The sequence below is a fragment of the Astatotilapia calliptera genome, chromosome 3, assembly GCF_964374335.1.
Source record: "Astatotilapia calliptera chromosome 3, fAstCal68.1, whole genome shotgun sequence".
Classification (NCBI taxonomy): domain Eukaryota; kingdom Metazoa; phylum Chordata; class Actinopteri; order Cichliformes; family Cichlidae; genus Astatotilapia; species Astatotilapia calliptera.
Window position 1 is genome coordinate 39,234,893 of NC_137424.1, and position 6,777 is coordinate 39,241,669.

Consider the following 6,777-nt stretch of genomic DNA (forward strand, 5'->3'; position numbering starts at 1 on the left):
CTAACCAGTCAGAATAGTAGTAAATGTGTTTAATGATGTTTAAGATGTGTTTTCATAGTATTGCAATGTTGTGACAGTTTTGTTTATTATGAGTGTCTAATGTTTTTACTTTCTTGGGCCTGCTAGTTCAGCCGCGGCCAGCTAAGTGGTTATGCGCAGTTCACGTGCAATAGCTGTGCTGTTACTGTAACTGCGGGTGATGCACAGTAATACCGGTGTATTTACTTTTAATGTGTCACAAGATGCAAATTTATTTTAATATTTCAAAAGAACCAAGGACATTAGGAACAAGGACATTTAAGGAATGTGGACATCTAACATTCTGCATATTTGTGTGCAGACTGGTTTTTTTTTGAGGTACAGTTCCATGGGTGCCAAGTGAGGAGCTGGTATCGTGGGTCTAAGACACTGTTGCTGCTGTGGAGGCCTTCTCTGTGTCAGGACGCCGACACGTTGATGCCTGCCGTACCAGGAGGGCGGTAGGGAAAAAAACAAAAGGAAGCCCACCTGAGAGATACCTTATCATTTTCTTTGCTACTTTTTCTCCGCCTGAGATTCAGGTCGTTTTCAGTTCTTAACCCAGGACAGTGGGTAACTGAATAAACTGACACCATAAGGAACTGGACACTCACGTGCTATTTTCTTTTCTTTTTCCTTTTCTTTGGGGTGTTGAAATATTGTGTTTTTTGTCTTACATCTATTTTGATTGTTTCAATTATTTTTGTGATGCATTTGAGATGGTTACTGCATTTGAAGGTATCCCTACATTGAGGATGAGCAAAGGGAACTGATCCAAAAGGAAATATATAAAGCAAACTTTGTTTCATAAACCTGTGGTCGTGCGTGTTATGTGGGTTGGAAGTCTCATTGCTCTTACAGAGTTGCTACCGCCAATCTCCTTCCCAAACCTAGATTCGGATATTGTAGACATTGCACTTGGGCGAGCAGTATAGATCATCTCTTTATAGATAGAGGGACACACGTCCAGGTTACATAAAAAGTGGCGAGCCAGCCAGGAGATTGGTTAATAGTAGCTTTCTGATCTTCCACCCCACACTACGCACGTTTGAGATTTTTGAGATTTGTTCCACTGAGTCAGGTATGGATATTTGCAATCGTTTTGAGGTTAATGGTCAAAACTCCCTGTATGTAACAGGTATAGGACCAGAATACACAGATGAGGAAATAACTGCTGTGTTCAAAGTTAATGGAGATATTTCTAAATTAGTGAGGATCCCTGACGAATCAGGACAACCAGAGGGTAGAGCCCTGGTCCAGTATGCATCTGACAGGTCTATCTCTAGAATCGACCCCATTACTTTGGGTACCGTACCAAGTCCAAAGGACCCAGCTGTGATGTGGTTTGCGAGGACCATTAGAGATGTTTGTCAGGAAGTGGTGGGGAGGGAGATAGCTTGCAGATACCTGGACGAACTAAAGTCTGTCGCAGGCAGTGGCAGGAAAGGTTTCTTGAATGTGCTTCAGGAGGAACTGCATGGGAACCAGGGCACATCACATGACGTACACAGTAATGCTACACAGCCCTATGCAGCTCAAAATGCTAACACACCTAATAATGATCAAAATGAGCCTGCAGAGCCCACACATGTTTATAGTGCATCTGCTAGTTTACCAACGAGCCCAGTCCACATCAGTGAGGATGTTTTTAACCCCCCCCCAGATCCAGAGAGTGATTGTGGAGCATGTCATCCGAAGTGAGTCCACCACTTCACCATCCCCACAAATAAGGTTGCGCACCTTCTCTGGGCGGATGCCAAGGCCAAACGGTGAGGTGGACTACGAAACATGGCACACCCAAGTTGATCTTCTCCTTAACGATCCTTCCTTGAATGATGCTCACAAGGTGAGAAGGATTCTTGAGAGCTTGCTGAGTCCAGCAGCTGATGTTGTGAAGCCTCTTGGCATCTCTTCACCACCAAGTGTCTACATCACTCAACTTGACTCTGCTTTTGGTGTTGTGGAGGATGGAGAGGAGTTGTTTGCGGCATTTCTCGGCTCTAACCAAGATAGTGGAGAGAAGCCATCAGCATACTTGAACAGGCTCCATAGCCTCCTCACAAGAGCAATTTCTAGAGGGGGAGCCTCAGCTGGAAATTCCAATGATCATTTGCTCAGACAGTTTTGTAGGGGCTGTTGGGATCAGAGCATCATCATCGGCTTACAGTTAGAGTGCAAAAAGGGAAATCCACCAACATTTCCTGAATTCCTCCTCATGCTGAGAACTGAGGAAGACCGCCGTTCCACAAAGCTAGATAGGATGAAAAAGCATTTAGGTGCTTCGAAAGCTAACATGTATGCCCACCATGTTTTTGATATGCCCTCTTATGACTGTGAGCCTGTCCCACTGACTAACTCAAAGCCGAATGAGACATCAAAGCTTGAAAAGAAAGTAAACGAGCTAACTAAACAGTTGGAAAAGCTAAACAAAAAGCCACCGAGCCTCACTCATGATAGTAATCCTCCCCTAGTGGTAAAAGCAAAGCGAGATGAAACCTCTGATATTGAGAACAAGATAGCTGAACTGACAAAGCAAGTTGAAAAACTAGCACAAAATCAGAGAGAGAGTACTGAAAAGACCGACTGCTTTGCAATCAGTAGTAGTAACATGAAGAGGGGCCTTAAGGTGCCTGGAATGCCGAGGCCGTGGTTTTGTTTTAAGTGTGGGGAAGACAACCACATTGCTGCTCACTGCTCCAATGAACCCAACCCCGCACTGGTTCGCAAGAAAAATGCAGAACTCCGGGAGAGGCAGGATAAGCTTTTAGCTCAGCAGGCTGCTTCCCCATTCACTTTAAACTAGTAGCAGCTCCTGTAGTGGGACGTCCAGGAGCTGCAGTTGATGATAACCCCTGTCCCAACAGATCAGTTGATGGTGCTGGAACACAGAAGAAAGTCATAACCCACACAATGACTGAAACCTACCGTTGCACAGAGCGATCTATACCTGCAGGGCTTGTAGGTCCTCGTTGTGCGGCTTCTGTCTTTCTTGAGGGTGTACAGTGTGAGTCCATAATGGACACCGGCTCACAAGTTACAACAGTGTCCGAGTGTTTCCATAAGAACCATCTGTCTCACTTACCTATACATCCAATTCATGCCCTTCTTGAAATCGAAGGAGCAGGTGGACAGCAGGTCCCCTATCTTGGTTACATAGAAGCGCGTGTCACTTTCCCGCTGTCTGTTCCTGGCAGGAAAGAGGAGCTAGTCGTGTTAGCACTTGTGGTGCCAGAGTGTCAGTTCAACAGCAGGACCCCCCTGTTGATTGGTACCAATGTGTTATTACGACTTTATGAACAAGTACTTGAACGGGATGGTCCAGAGGTTGTTTGCAAACTCTTCTCTAGAGATTTTGCAGTGATCTTCCAGCATATTGCCCAGATTCATGACCTCAACAACCATGCTCATCCTGTCAGGTTACATGGTGGAAACCCCATCACCATCCCTGCAAAACAAAAGTGCTGCATCACAGGTGATGTCAGGTTGAAAAGGAACAGTCAGACCACATTTGTGCTTGAACCCAATGAACATCACAGGTTGCCAGGTGGCGTGTTCCTTGAAGCTGCTCTGATGGACATTCCATTTAAGTCTAGCTGCAAGGTCCCGGTCGTCCTGCGCAATCTTAGTGACCATGATGTTACGCTGCAGCCAAAATGCATCATTGCTCAAATATGTGCAGCTCAGCAGGTCACATCACTTGGACCAGTGAAAGGTGACTCTCATCACAATAAGCCTGACAGTGACAACCTCGAGTTCAATCTTGATGATTCACCAATATCTGAACAATGGAAAGATCGTATCACCACCAAGCTTAGATCTATTCCAGAAGTCTTTGCTGTGGATGACCTGTCATATGGTCACACCACTGCAGTGAAACATCACATCAGGCTACATGACGAGACTCCTTTTAAGGAGAGGCCAAGGCCTATTCATCCCAGTGACAGGGAGGCAGTCAAGGAGCATCTTAAAGAACTGCTTGATGCAGGAATCATTAAAGAGTCACAGAGCCCTTTTGCATCCCCAGTGGTCTTGGTCCGGAAGAAGAATGGTTCTATCAGGTTATGCATTGACTACAGGAAGCTAAATGCTCGAACCATCAGAGATGCATACGCTCTTCCGAACATTGAGGAGACCTTTGCTGCCCTTAGCGGTGCTAAATGGTTCTCCGTCATGGACCTTAAATCTGGTTATTACCAGGTTGAGATGGCCGAAGAAGACAAGCCTAAAACCGCTTTCACGTGTCCCCTCGGCTTCTTTGAATTCAATCGCATGCCTCAGGGTGTCACGAACGCACCAAGCACTTTTCAGCGCCTTATGGAAAGGTGTGTCGGTGACTTGCATCTCAATGAGGTATTGGTGTTTCTGGACGACTTGATTGTCTTTTCAGACACATTGGAAGAACATGAAGCACGACTTATGAAGGTGCTGAACCGTCTTAAAGATTTCGGTCTAAAGCTTTCTCCGGAGAAATGTCACTTCTTTAAGACGTCAGTAAAGTATCTTGGTCATGTCGTGGATGCACGAGGAGTTCATACTGACCCTGACAAGATATCCGCCTTGAGAGACTGGCCTCGTCCTTCAAATAGGAAAGAGCTTAAATGTTTCTTAGGCTTCGCTGGGTATTATCGGCGGTTTGTCGAAGGATATTCCCAGATAGCCAAACCTCTTAATAGCCTGACAGCAGGCTACTATCCACCAAAGAAAAGGGGCAAAGTGTACAAGAGGGAACGCTTCACGACTCTTGTGAGCCCTAATGCACCGCTCGGTGAGGAGTGGACTTCAGAGTGTGAGAGTGCATTCAGAACCCTGATCAAGAAACTGACGTCTGCGCCCATCCTTGCTTTTGCGAATCCACAACTACCATATGTTGTACATACTGACGCTTGTCGCGATGGATTGGGGGCAGCGCTCTATCAAGAGCAGGAGGGGAAGCTCAGAGTTGTCGCGTATGCCAGTCGAGGTCTTTCCAAGAGCGAGAGAAACTACCCTACGCACAAACTCGAATTCTTGGCCTTAAAGTGGGCCGTTTGTGAAAAGTTCAGTGATTTCCTTTATGGGTCAAGTTTCACTGTGCTTACCGACAACAACCCCCTCACATACGTCTTGACATCTGCGAAGTTAGATGCTGCTGGTCATCGCTGGTTAGCCGCTCTTTCTACTTACCAGTTTACCATCAAGTACAGAGCAGGGCAGGCCAACCGCGATGCAGATGGGTTATCCCGGCGGCCTCAAGGTCCGCCTCTTGAGGATGAAGCTTTCACTAAAGAAAGAGAGAGAATAGAGGACATGAAAAAACGGTTCATGGAAGCAGGAGATGACATGGATCATGAGGTGTTCTCTGCATTATGTCAACGTCATCTTGTGATGGTTAAAGATGAACGTCACCCTCATTCAGAGCAGCCTGTCATTGCGGAGTCTCTTGTTGTCGACCCTTCTGTAGTGCCTGATGTTTTCGATGAGGACACTTTACCATCCATGGCTAACTCTGACTGGTGTAATGCTCAAAATAATGATCCGTCTCTCTCACGTGTCATCACCTTTGTGAGGAGAGCTGTAAAACCCAGTTTCAGAGAGACAAACCTTGAACATCCCGATGTCAAACTTCTTTTTAGGGAGTGGAAAAAACTTGAACTCAGGGATGGTGTCCTGTACAGGAAGTGGTCTGAGCGAGGCGAACTGGTGTATCAGTTGGTCTTACCCGAACAGTTCAGAGAGAGGGCACTGCAAGGAGTGCATGATGATGTTGGCCATCTCGGTTCTGAGCGTGCACTTCAGCTTGCTCGTGCCAGGTTCTACTGGCCGAGAATGGCCAGAGACATCGAGGAGAAGTGCAAAAAGTGCGAACGCTGTTTCAGGCGGAAGGCTGTGCCTCAGAGGGCCGCGCCTTTGGAAAACATTTCTGCTACTTATCCACTTGAACTTCTTTGTATGGATTATCTATCCCTTGAGCCGGATGATAGAGACACGAGAAACATTTTAGTCATCACCGACCACTTTACAAAATTTGCTGTGGCGGTGCCGACTAGGGATCAGAAAGCCAGAACTGTTGCGAAGGCTTTATGGGAGAACTTTATTGTTCACTACGGGTTCCCCAGTCGTCTGCTCAGCGACCAGGGCAGGGACTTTGAGTCTAAGACGATCAGAGAACTCTGCACACTGATTGGAGCAGACAAAGTTCGTACCACCCCGTACCATCCCCGGGGAAACCCAGTGGAACGATTTAACCGGACCCTCCTTGGTATGCTAGGGACCCTGGAAGAAAGAGACAAATATCATTGGAGAGATTTTGTCAAACCTCTGGTCCACGCATACAATTGCACGAGAAACAGTACAACAGGCTATTCGCCTTACGAACTAATGTTTGGTAGGCAGCCCAGACTGCCGATTGATCTTGTCCTGGGAATCCAACCTGATATGGCAAGTCACAAGACCCACTCAGAGTATGTCAAGGGCCTTCGTCAACGCCTACAGGAGAGCTACTCATTAGCTGCTAAAAATGCCAAGAAGATGGGAGAGAAGAACAAGGCTAGGTTTGACAGGGAGGTCAGGGCAGCTGAACTCTTAGAAGGGGATAGGGTCTTAGTGAGAAACGTGAATATCAGGGGGAAACACAAACTGGCAGATCGGTGGGAACAGAAAATCCATGTTGTTGTCAGACGGATTAGCGACAGTCCTGTTTATGTAGTCAAACCTGAGACAGGGGAGGGGCCACACCGTACGTTGCATAGAGACCTTCTTTTGCCGTGCGGGTTCCTACCT